This window comes from Herpailurus yagouaroundi, unplaced genomic scaffold, assembly GCF_014898765.1.
Source record: "Herpailurus yagouaroundi ecotype Mexico unplaced genomic scaffold, PumYag 180, whole genome shotgun sequence".
Classification (NCBI taxonomy): domain Eukaryota; kingdom Metazoa; phylum Chordata; class Mammalia; order Carnivora; family Felidae; genus Herpailurus; species Herpailurus yagouaroundi.
The window spans coordinates 29,050,925-29,065,095 of NW_024412411.1; positions in this window are offsets into that span (position 1 = coordinate 29,050,925).

Genomic DNA, 14,171 nt, shown 5'->3' on the forward strand with positions numbered 1-14,171 from the left:
GGGAAAACATTTCCTCACCTACCATTGATTCATCAAATCACTGTTATTAGGACCTTGTCCCTTTAATTTTATGAAATCAGCAAAGTCACATAATTTCTTCTAAATAATAAGTTCAGTGAAGAATTTTCAACACTTAGAACATTTCTCTGATGCTATTAACTTGTGAGCACCTATAAAAGTTGATTTATATCAATTACATAAATTTAGAAACTAACACAACATTGTGTTTGAAGACTTTCTTTGAGAGATATACATAGATATAAATTTATAAAGATATAGATAACATGTTTTATATATTTATCTAATTATATACACACATATATGTATACAAATATTACCTATCTATATAACCTATCTATATATCTATCATCTATGGTTCTATCATTTATCTTATCACAGCCAAACACATTGTAGGCATTTAACATCTACTCTGGAAGAAAGAAAGTAAGGATAAGCAGATCACTCAAGAATTTTCATTGCAAAGGGAAGAAAGCAGTTAAAAACACAAGATAAAAGAAAGATTTCATTTTACTTTTCTTGTAAGACTAGAGAAACTTTAAATGTGTATAGGATGAGGGGAAGGAGCCATTGAAATTGGAGAGATTGAAAATATAGGGAGAAGAGGGAGTATGATCCTGGAGAATACAGGAAGAAGATAGAATTGAAATCATAGGTGGACAGATGTCTTTGATCACTTTTTTCTGTGTACACACTCCATTCCAGTCATTTTTGTTTTCTCCTTGGCCTTTCAAGTCATTAAACAAATGGAATAGAGAATCTATATTATCTTTTTAAACTTTGTATATTATGACTCTCAGCCAGCTTCTCTGGTGATAATATTTGTTATTAGGAAACTTGTTAGATGGTTTCAACTATGAGTACTAGAAATTGTGTCTGAAACTAATAGAGAATGTTGTATGATTACCCCCACTTGCTTTATCATTTGCACTCTAGGTTTCTTTTTCTCAACCATTTGAGAATAAGTTACATGCATTATGTATCTTTATTCTGAAATATTTTAATGAGGGTTTCTTAAGAATAAAGATATTCCTTAATGCAGTCCCTATCAAAATACTAACATTTTTCACAGTAGTAGAACAAACAATCCTAAAATTTGTATGGAACCACAAAAGGAAAAAAACCAAATAGCCAAAGCAATCTTGTAAAAGAAAAAAACTGGAGGTATCACAATTCTAGACTTGATATTATACTACAAAACTATAGTTATCAAAACAGTATCATAGTGGCACAAAAACAAGCACATAGGTCAATTGAACAGATGACCCAGAAATAAATCCACAAGTATATGGTCAAGCAATTTTTGACAAAGCAGAAATAATATCCAAGGGGAAAAGGCAGTCTCTCTTCTGTTGAGAAAACTGGACATGCTAAAGAATGAAACTGGACCACTTTCTTACACCATACACAAAAACAAACAAAATAGATTAAGGACCTAAATGTGAGACCTGAAATCATAAAAAGCCTATAAGAGAGCACAGGCAGTAATTTCTGTGACACTGGCCATAGCAACTTCTTTCCAGATTTATCTCTTGAGACAAAGGAAACAAATGTAAAAATAAACTCTTGGGACTACATCAAAATAGAAATTTTCTACACAGTGAAGGAAACATTCAAAACAACTAAAAGACAACTTACTGAATGGGAGAATATATTTGCAAATGACATACATTAAAGGGTTAGTATCCAAAACACTTAAAGAACTGATAACAACTCAACACCAAAAAATAACCCAATTAAAAAATGGACAGAAGACATGAATAGACATTTCTCCAAAGAAGACATCCAGATGGCCAATAGACACATGAAGAAATATTCAATATCACTGACAATCAAGGAAATGCAAGTCAAACTACAATTAAATATCACCTCATACCTACCAGAATAGCTAAAATAAAAAACACAAGAAGCAATAAGTATTGTCATGGATGTGGAGAAAAAAGAACTCTCATGAGCTGTTGCTGGGAATACAAACTGGTGCAGCAACAGTGGAAAACAGTATGGAAGTTCCTCAAAAACTTAAAAGTATAACTAACTACCTTACAATCCAGCTATCACACCACTGGATATTTATCCAAAGAATGCAGAAACACTAACTTGAAGAGATATATGCACCCCTATGTTTACTCCAGCATTATTATTTTTTTCTTTTTTAATGAAATTTATTGTCAAATTGGTTTCCATGCAACACCCAGGGCTCATCCCAACAGGTGCCCTCCCCAACGCCCATCACCCACTTCCCTTCCCACTCACCCTCCATCAAACTGCAGCATTATTTATAGTAGCCAAACTATGGAAGGATCCCAAGTGTCCATCGATAGATGAATGGAATGAATGGATAAAGAAGATATATATATATATATATATATATATGTGTGTGTGTGTGTGTGTGTGTGTGTGTGTGTGTGTATGTGTATGTGTGTACATTTAAATAAATCTAGAGAAACATGACAAATAAACACAATACCTGATAGTGGACTGTATAGGGTACTGAAGGAGAGAGAGATGCTCTAAAGGACATTTTGGGTCAACTTGCAAAATTGACTATGTGTGATATATTAGCTAAAAGTGCTAAATATATTTTAAACTTATTGAAGTTAGTAACTTTACTGTGGTCACAAAAGGGACTATCCTTATTTATGTGTGTGTACTCTTTAATTCCTATCGCCTATTTCACCCAACCCCCTACTCACCTCCCCTCTGGTAACCATCAGTTTGTTATCTTTAGTTAACAGTTTGTTTCTTGGTTTCTCTCTCTCTCTCTCTCTCTCTCTCTCTCTCTCTCTCTCTCTCTTCTCATTTGTTTTGTTTCTTAAATTCTACATATGAGTGAAATCATATGGTATTCGTCTTTCTCTGACTGACTTATTTTGCTTAGAATTATACTTTCCAGCTCTATCCATGTTGTTGAAAATGGCAAGATTTCATTCTTTTTAATGGCTGAATAGATTCCATTGTGTAAATTCCAGGACATCTCTTGTTATTTACATATATTCTCCCTTTTTATCTCTTCTCTCCTCTAGGCTGGTTACTCTGGTTGTTGATTTGTTTAAGCAGATATATTTAATCCATTCTCTTGATACATGTTCTGCACCTCCTTCTTTACTTTCCTTTCTCTCTCTCTGGAATAACCAAGCCATATAGTTTCTCTGTCTGGGTAACTTTATCTTCCTTGCTTTTTCCCCACCTCCTTCTTTATTTTCCTTTCTCTCTCTTTGGATTAAACCCTTTAGTCTCTCTGCCTGGTCAATGTTTATTTTTTCTTTTTCCCCGCCCCTGTCATTTTTTTCTTTGTATGTGCTCTTCCATCAGCACCGCCTCCACCCTGATCTTCACTTGTAGCTGCTGTTTCTGGTTTTTTGCTTTTGGATTTTTGTTTGTTTGGTTGGTTGGTTGTGTGTTTGTGTGTTTTTATTTTCTGTTTGTTTTTCTGTTTGTTTTCTTTTCCAGGGCTATTTCAAGGAACAAATCAAATCACACCTGGTGGAGGGTACAAAACATCACTACGAGTAGGGAAATAAAATAACTAAAGTCACAACAACAGAGAGCAAGTAACACTCTCCAAAAAACACCTCCTGAAGGGCCAGGCCCTGGAGACTGTATGACCCCCATTTAATATAGCAGTGCTAACATGTGCAGAGCACTAACAAGGTTTTAAAACTCATCAGGGACAGAAAACTAGACAAAATGATGAAACGGAAGAGTTCTCCTCAAAGGAAATTCCAGGAAGAAGTGACAGTTAAAGAATTGATCAAAACAGATATTAGCAATATAGCTGAGCAAGAATGTAGAATAATAGTCATAAGGTTAATCGCTATGCTTGAAAAAAAGCATAGAAGACAGCAGAGAATCTATTGCTGTAGAGATCAAGGAACTAAAAAATAGTCATGATGAATTAAAAAATGCTATAAGTGAGGTGCACAATAAAATGGAGGCAGCCATAGCATAGATTGAAGAGGCAGAAGGGAGAATAGGTGAATTAGAAAAAAATGATGGAAAAAGAGGAAGCTGATAAATAGACAAAAAAAAAAAAATCCAGGATCACCAGGGGAGAATTAGAGAACTAAGTGATGCAATCAAACAGAACAATATCTGTATCATAGGAATTCGAGAAGAAGAGAGAGAAAGGGGCTAAAGGTGTACTTGAACAAATTGTAGCTGAGAAGTTCCCCAATCTGGGGAAGGAAACAGACATTGATATCCAAGAGGCACAGAGAACTCCCTTCAGACATAACTTAAATTGATGACATGACACATCTTTTATCCAGCAAGCCTGTCTTTCAGAATAGGAGTGATAAAATTTTTACCAAATAAACAAAAATTGGAGGAATTCATCACCACTAAACCAGCCTTACAGGAGATCCTAAGGGGGACTCTGTGTGAGAAATGTGGCAAGAACCACACAGTACCAGAGACATGACTAAACCTATGAAACCTACAGATAACACAGTGACTGTAAACCCATATTTTTCAATAATAACACCAAATGAAAATGGGCTAAATGCTCCAATCAAAAGACATAGAGTATCAGAATGGATAAAAAAATAAGATCCATCTATTTGCTGTCTAAAAGAAACCCATTTTAGACTTGAGGACATCTTCAGAATGAAAGTGAGAGGAGGGAGAAATATCTATCATGCTACTGGAAGTCAAAAGAAAGCTGGAGTAGCCATACTTATATCAGACAAACTAGACTTTAAATTAAAGGCTGTAACAAGGGGAGGGAGCCAAGATGGTGGAACAGCATACAAGTTTTTTGTGTGTCTCTCACATCCATGAAATACAGCCAGACCAACACTAAACCATCCTGCACACCTAGAAAACTGATCTGAGGATTAACACAACAATCTGCACAATCTGAACCACAGAATTCAGCAGGTATGTGGCACGGAGAGGTGAACTTGGGGAAAGAGAAGGTACAGAGGGCAGGGAGGTGTGAAGAGAGAACAGAGACAGTGGGGAGAATACAGGAAAAGCAGCCCTCCCCAAAAGCAGCTGAGGGAAAGTGGAAAATTGGAAATAGGTGTAGGAACTGAACTAAAAAAGGGATAATGGAGAAAGGAGAGGGTTTAAATTCCATTAAGACTGTAAACAGGGGGAGCACAGAGTCTGCAACTCTGCAGCTCGATATCTGGTGGTGCTCTGGTGGGAAGGGTGAATCCCCAGGAGCACAGTGGGGTCTGGAAGGTTCTTGGGCCACACAGGGAGAAATGGTTCCACTGCTGGAAGCAGATTTGGTAGAGGCTGTGAGGCAACCTGGGGCATTCACTGGTCCTGGAACAAGGTCACTAGGATGAAGCCTGGTGCCAGATGTGTATTGTGATTTTTCATAATTCCTGAAACACTGCTGCTACACTGTCTCATGAACTTTTTCTGGGGCAGGCTGGCACCTGGCCACAATATCAGGCTTTGGCAGCAGCACAATCCCACAAACATTCCTGGGTGCAGGTGGTACTCGGCTATTGCTCGGTGAGACCCTCCACAGAGGGGCAGAATAGTCAAAGCAGCAGTCCCTCAGAAGTAAGGGGCCAGGGAAAACAGCCACATCTGAGACAAAACTAGGAAGAGAGGTACTACCTGGGGCTTGGTCATGGACAGAGGGGAATGGAGGAAAGCTGAAGACAGAGGACAGATGCGCGATTGGTGATTGGGGAGAACAGTGTTCTGATACTAGAGACTGGGTAGCTGGGTGATCTCATTTTCACCACTCCCGTGCATGCACATACACACCCACAAGAGCCACAACAATCCACCCCAGTAGGCTAGCAGCACCATCTAGTAGAGAACAGAGCCGTTACACTATCCCCATACAACTAGGCCAGCCTTGCTCTTCAAGAACTGAAGTCTCACCTCCTGCTTAGTTAATGGACAATAAAGCACTTCATAGTCGCACTTCTAGGGGAAAACGAAGTAATTTCTGTGATGTTTCAGTCTGTAAGCAGGTCCATCTATTGAATTGTCTTTCTTTCTTTTTCTTTTTTCATTTTTTCTCTTTTTTATTTCTTTACTTTTTCTTGAATACAGAAAGAGAAAAAATTCATTTTTATTTTCAATTTTTATTAAAAAAATTTTCATTATATTTTTTCTATATTGTTTACTTTTGTGTAAATTTGTTCAAATTCTATTTTACTTCCATAATTTTATTTTATTATACTTCAGTGTATTCACTTTTTCAAATTTTCAAATGATTTAGGTTTTTTCTTTTTCTTATTTCTCTTTTTTGTTTCTTTTCTTTTTCTTGAATACAGAAGGAGAAAAATTCATTTTATTTTCAATTTTTATTAAAGATGTTTTTCTTTAATTATTTTTACTGTATTATTTACTCTATGTAAATTTTTAAAATTGTATTTTACTTCCATCATTTTATTTTAGTCTACTACAGTGTATTCACTTTGTCAAATTTTTAAACGGTTTCCTGTTTAAAATTTTCCTCTTTTTCATTTCTTTTCTTTTTCTTGAATACAGAAAGAGAAAAAAATCAGTTTTATTTTTAATTTTTACTAAAACTTTTTTCTTTAACTTTTTTCTACTATATTCTTTACTTTTGTGTAATTTTCTCAAATTCTATTTTACTTCTAACATTTCATTTTAGTCTGCTTCACTGTATTCATTTTTTCAAATTTTAAAATGATTTCCATTTTTCCCCTTTTTTTCTCTAATCAATCAAGCCACTTTCAACACCCAGACCAAAACACACCTAGGATCTAGCATCAATTTATTCTATTTTGTGTGTGTGTATGTTTTTAATTTTTTTTAATTTTAATATTCTTTAATCTTAATTTTTTTCTACCTCATTAAATCCTTTTCTCCCTTCAAAATGAAGAAACGAAGGAATTCACCCCAAAAGAAAGAGCAGGAAGAAACGACAGCCAGAGATTTAACCAACACAGATAAAAGCAAGATGTCTGAACCAGAATTTAGAATAACGATAAGAATACTAGCTGGAGTCCAAAATAGATTAAAATCCATTTCTGCAGAGATAAAAGAGGTAAAAACTAGTCAGGATGAAATAAAAAATGCTATAACTGAGCTGCAATCACGGATGGATGCCATGGCAGGAAAGATGGATGAGGCAGAGCAGAGAATCAGTGATATAGAGGACACACTTATGGAGAATAATGAAGCAGAAAAGAAGAGGAAGATAAGGCAAAAGAGCACGATTTAAGAATTAGAGAAATCAGTGTCTCAATAAAAAGGAACAACAACAGAATAATAGGGGTTCCAGAAGATGGAGAGAGAGAAAAGGGGTAGAAGAGTTATGTGAGCAAATCGTAGCAGAAAACTTTCCTCACCTGGGGAAAGACACAGACATCAAAATCCAGGAAGTGCAGAGGACTCCCTTCAGAGTCAACAAAAACCAACCATCAACAAGGCATATCATAATCAAATTCACAAAATACTCAGGCAAGCAGAGAATCATGAAAGCAGCAAGGGGCAAAAAGTCCTTTACCTACAAGGGAAGACAGATCAGGTTTCCAGCAGACCTATCCACAGAAACTTGGCAGGTCAGAAAGGAGTCAATGAAAATGATAATACCACAACCCAAAACCTCTGGGACACAGCAAAGGCGGTCATAAGAGGAAAGTATATAGCAATCCAGGTCTTCCTAAAGAATGAAGAAAGATCTCAGATGTACAACCTAACCTTATGCCTTAAAGAGCTGCAAAAGGACAGCAAATAAAACCCCAAAACAGCAGAAGACAGGAAATAATAAAGATTAGAGCAGAAATTAATGCTATTGAACCCCCCCCCCAAAAAAACAGAAGAGATCAATGAAACCAGAAGCTGGTTCTTTGAAAATATTAACAAAACTGATAAACCACTAGCCAGTTTGATCAAGAAGAAAAAGGAAAGGACCCAAATAAATGGAATCAAGAATTAAAGAGAGATCACAACCAACACAGTAGAAATAAAAACAAAAATAAGAGAATATTATGAGCAATTATATGCCAATGAAATGGGCAATCTGGAAGAAATGGACAAATTCCTAGAAACATGTACACTACCAAAACTGAAATAAGAAAAAACAGATAATTAGAACAGACCCATAACCAGTAAGGAAATCAAATTAGTAATCAAAAATCTCTCCAGAAAGAAGGGTCCAGGCCAGATGGCTTTTCAGGGGAATTCTACAAAACATTTAAGGACGAGTTAACACCTAGTTAAAGCAAAATAGAAAGCTGTTAAAGCAAAATAGAAATGGAAGGAAAACTTCCAATGTCTTTCTGGGAAGCCAGCATTTCCTTGATTCCAAAACCAGACAGAGACCCCACTAAAAAGGAGAACTATAGACAAATTTCCCTGATGAACATGGATGCAAAAATCCTCAATAAGAGATTAGCCAACCAGATCCAACAATACATAAAAAAAATATATTCACCACGACCAAGTGGGCTTTATACCTGGGATGCAGCGCTTGTTCAATATCCACAAAACAATGTGATTCATCACATCAATAAAAGAAAGGACAAGAACCATATGATCCTCTCAATAGATGCAGAGAAAGCATTTGACAAAACACAGTATCCTTTTTTGACAAAAACCCTCAAGAAAGTAGGGGTAGAGGATCATACCTCAAGATCATAAAAGCCATATATGAATGACCCAACACTAATATCTTCCTCAATAAGGTAAAACTGAGAGCTTTCTCCCTAAGATCAGGAACAAGACAGGGATGTCGACTCTCACCACTGTTATTCAACATAGTATTGGAAGTCAGCCTTTTCAATCAGACGACACAAAGAAATAAAAGGCATCTAAATCGGCCAGGAGGTCAAACTTTCACTCTTTGCAGATGACATGATACTCATATGGAAAACCCAAAAGATTCCACAAAAAAACTGCTAGAATTGAATCATGAATTCAGCAAAGTTTCAGGATATAAAATCAATGCACAGAAATCGGTTGCATTCCTATACACCAACAGTGAAGCAACAGAAAGACAAATAAGGGAATCAATCCCATGTACCGTTGCACCAAAAACCATAACATACCTAGGAATAAATGTAACCAAAGAGGTGAAAAATCTATACAATTAAAACTATAGAAAGCTTATGAAATAAATTAAAAAATACACACAAAAAAAGGGGAAAATATTCCATGTTCCTGGATAGGAAGAACAAATATTGTTAAAATGGCGATACTACCCAATGCAATCTACATATTCAATGTAATCCCTATCAAAATAACACCAGCATTCTTCACGGAGCTAGAACAAATAATCCGAAAATTTGTATGGAACCAGAAAAGACCCCGGATAGCCAAAGCAATCTTGAAAAAAGAAAACCAAAGCTGGAGGCATCACAATCCCGGACTTCAAGCTGTCTTACAAAGCTGTAATCATCAAGACAGTATGGTACTGGCACAAGAACAGACACTCAGATCAATGGAATAGAATAGAGAACCCAGAAATGGACCCACAAATATATGGCCAAGTAATCTTTGACAAAGCAGGAAAGAATATCCAATGGAATACAGTCTTTTCAGCAAGTGGTGCTGGGAAAACTGGATAGCTACATACAGAAGAATGAACCTGGACCACTTTCTTATACTATACACAAAAATAAACTCAAAATGGATGAAAGACCTAAAGGTAAGACAGGAAGCCATCAAAATCCTCAAGGAGAAAGCAGGAAAAAACCTCTTTGATCTTGTCTGCAGCAACTTGTTACTCAACATGTCTCCAGAGACAAGGGAAACAAAAGCAAAAATTAACTATTGTGACCTCATCAAAATAAAAATCTTCTGCACAGCGAAGGAGACAATCAGCAAAACTAAAAGGCAACTGATGGAATGGGGGAAGATATTTGCAAACGACATATCAGTTAAAGGGTTAGTATCCCAAATCTATAGACAGCTTATCAAACTAACACCCAAAAAACAAATAATCCACTGAAGAAATGGACAAAACACATGAATAGATGCTTCTCCAAAGAAGACATCCAGATGGCCAACTGACACATGAAAAAATGCTCAACATCACTCATCATCAGGGAAATACAAATCAAAACCACAATGAGATACCACCTTACACCTCTTAGAATGGCTAACATTAACAACTCAGGCAACAGATGTTGGCAAGGATGCAGAGAAAGAGGACCTCTTTTGCACTGCTTGTGGGAATGCAAACTGGTGCAGCCACTCTGGAAAACAGTACGGAAGTTCCTCAAAAAACTAAAAATAGAACTACCCTACAACCCAGCAATTGCACTATTAGGTATTTATCCAAGGGTTACAGGTATGCTGTTTCGAAGGGACACAGGCACCCCAGTGTTTATAGCACCGTTATCGACAATAGCCAAAGTATGGAAAGAGCCCAAATGTCCATCTACAGATGAATGGGTAAAGAAGATGTAGTATTATATATATATATATATATATATATATATATATATATATATACACACACACACTTATATATATACACACACACACACACACACACACACACACACACAATGGAGTATTACTTAGCAATCAGAAAGAATTAAATCTTGCCATTTGCAATTACATAGATGGAACTAGAGGGTATTAGGCTAAGCAAAATTAGGCAGTCAAAGAAAGACAAATATCATATGACTTCACTCATCTGAGAACTTTAAGACACAAAACAGATGAACACAAGGGAAGGGAAGAAAAAAATAATATAAAAACAGGAAGGGGGACAAAACAAGAGACTCCTAAATATGGAGAACAAACAGAGGGTTACTGGAGGGGTTGTGAGAGAGGGTATGGGCTAAATGGGTAAGGGGAATTAAGGAATCTACTCCTGAAATCATTGTTGCAGTATATGCTAACTTGAATGTAAATTTTAAAAAAAGAAAAGAAAAGAAAAAGAGAAGAGGTTGGCTAAGTTAAGAGATAGAAGGCTTCAGAGAAGGAGCAGCATGAAGAAAGAAGCAGAAAAACCAGAACAATTTCCATGAAGCTGGCAAAAATTGTAGTTAAGGGGGAGTGGCAGTAAAGGTGTCCAGAGAAGTAAGCAGAGAACCAGCCAGAAATGAAGGATTTGTATACTCTTGAAATGCCCAGGAAATGGCCTTCTACTGTTTCCTGGGGCAATGGGAAATCATTGCCAGATTTTTATTAGAGAGATTGATGATTGATTGTATTTGATTTTGAAAAACTTATTCTGGCTGCATTGTAGGTTACAGAAGAAGCAAGAGGAAAGGTATTGAGGAGGCTGTGAAAATTATCCATGTATTAGTGGTTTGTATTTTGGAGCAGGGGAGCTTTGGGGGCATAGCAAGAAGTGTACAACTTGGGAAAGCAATAAAGATAGTACTAGGGGGAATGGTAGGATGTGACATTGAGGCAAAAGAGGGATATGAATGCTGTACTCAGTTCTGCAGGTCCTTGCACAAGAGTCCTTGCACAAGAGTGACAGCCTAGGAGATGAGTGGATGTTGAAGACTAATATGAGCCCAGCTCACCTGATTATGTGCTTGACATGGCCTGTGTCTGCCAGGAGGAAGGAGGAGCTTTCCTAAATCACACAGGGTGCCATATGGACTATCAGTTGCCCTGAGTAATAATCAACCATAATGTCACAGTTTCCAGTTTGGATAATTAGATTATGTGTGGCACCATTTGCTGATACTGGGAACAGAGATGGCAGTGCAGAGGAAATAGTGAATGCAAAAATCCATATTTTAAAAACGTTAAGAAGTAATAATAAGCTCATTTTGTAAAAGCAGAAATTGAGTCTGAGGGTAAATGTTTTCCCTGAAGATATATAGTTAGTAAATGGTGAAGTTGGGATTCAGATCTTTATACTATATTTTTTTCATTTCCCCAAATGTTCCAAAAAATAGAAAAGACAAAAATAACATTAACATATTCTGGGGACTATTCTATTATGAAAATAGATGTGATTTCATTTGAAAAATGTACCTGAATAATTATGAAATGATTTATATATTTAAAATTTTTAATAATTATGAAACTATTAATTTTAATAAACATCTGCCTCTAAGCTTTCTTTTTAGTGTTGCTCTCTTCATACTTGCTGTTCCATTAATTTCCTTTCTCTTCTCTAAACCCTTTTCTTTTCTCTGTCTTTCAAGCTTCAACTGCAGCTTCACTTCCTCCAGGAAATGATTCTGAATATCCTGCTTGATATGAATGTTTCTCTCATGAGTTCCCTGACCACTGGTGTATACCTCTTTTATATAAATCATTTCAATTGCTCTAATAGTAAATTATTGCAACTGTCCTTTTATTTTTATATTCCTAGCACCTGGCAAATAACTACTATTAAGTGAATAATACTTGGTAGACTATTGTGTGAGTGAATTGCTAGTCAAGGCCCACCTCTTCTAATGAGCTTTAATTGGTTTATTCAGTCAGGTCTCTAGTCCTGTGACTGCCAGACATGGCTGAACATAAAAATAAACTGGGGATTAAAAAAATACAGATTGCTATGCCCTTCTCCAGACCTACTGAATCTTAGGACCAAGTTGTCTGGCTTTTTAAAATGTTCCCAAATGGCCGTACAGTCAGTCCAGCTGTGACATTTGTTACAATTTTAAGATAATTATCCATATCTAAACTTTTTGATATAATTCCAGATACTCAGCAGGGTGCTTATTACATGTTTCTCCATAGTCACTGGATAGTATTTTTCTATCTGACCTCTTGAGTTTATTAATTTACTTGGAGTTCTTTAATTGTAAATAAACTACATGCTACACTTTGAATATTAAATTAAATCTATATAAGCATACATGTGAAGTGGGTATTTTTCTACTTGTTGATACAATAAATATTTTTATATGATCATATTTCTACTCTAAAAATATGAAAAGCATCCTTATCTTGCCATATGTTATGCACTGTATAAATCTGGCCAACACAGAACCCATCTGTCCTGAGGCCAATAGAGCTGTTTCACTTCAGCGTTGCTTGTATTAACAGCATAGCTAATATCAATATGGCTTTATTTACTCTTGTTCTAAAAAAGTTGACCAGAGGGGCGCCTGGGTGGCGCAGTCGGCTAAGCGTCCGACTTCAGCCAGGTCACGATCTCGCGGTCCGTGAGTTCGAGCCCCGCGTCAGGCTCTGGGCTGATGGCTCAGAGCCTGGAGCCTGCTTCCGATTCTGTGTCTCCCTCTCTCTCTGCCCCTCCCCCGTTCATGCTCTGTCTCGCTCTGTCCCAAAAATAAATAAATGTTGAAAAAAAAATTTTTTTTTAAAAAGTTGACCAGAATTCATATAGATACCTTATAAGTCATCTACACTTTCTTCTGCACCATTGAAAAAGATAAAACTTTTGGAAAAGGAGTTTTTCAGACTACAGTCTAACATTGAGTGCCCAGGCCCTATTTAAGTCGACATTATATATTTTTCTAAAATTCTATTTGCCAGACGACCATTTTTTCTTCATCAAGCATAGTTGAATTAAATGGGAAACTTGGCTTAACCTCATAAACTTTAGTGTCTTGACATTTTGCCATTGAAGTATGTTGTCATTTATAGGGTATGTTTTGTGCTTTTGTTCCTACTTCCGCCATTAGTAATCTGGAAAACCTGGCATTTCTTGATGCAATCAGTGACTATGTCAATAATGTAATCATCGTTTTCTGATTCCTCAACATTTCTGCAGTGAATGTGACATCATTCCAGATGATCTTACTAAGTCCTTTATACTCTCACAGTACTTTCAGATATAAGATTTTTCACTTGTTCTTCCTTCTACAAATATGTTGTTTTCTAGGGCTGAGATCAGTGAAGCTGTTCATGTTAATTCTACATACCAAGATTTTGCTATGCCTTCCTTGTGGAAGAGCATCTCTCAAGTGTGACATTTTCCAAATAACCTTACAAGAGCTCTATAAAATGTAAGCACATTTCTGCAACAAATTACTCCCTTCTTACCCATTTTTTCTAGATGACATTTCCTGCATGGAATGAGTCACTGAAACTGCCTCTGCTGCACTGGCTATTCACTTCACGATCCTGTCAACTAATTGCCTATATCACAACATTGGTGTCCCTGCTTCCATTCTTCTGAGTTCTACTCTATCTTCTGTATAGCTGCCATGATAATTTTTTTCCAACATTATGCTTAGATCATCTTCTTGATTATTATAGAAATGTCTTCTTTCATATTAAATCAAATCTGAGTTTCTCAGTCTGCACTTCTGAGCCCTCTA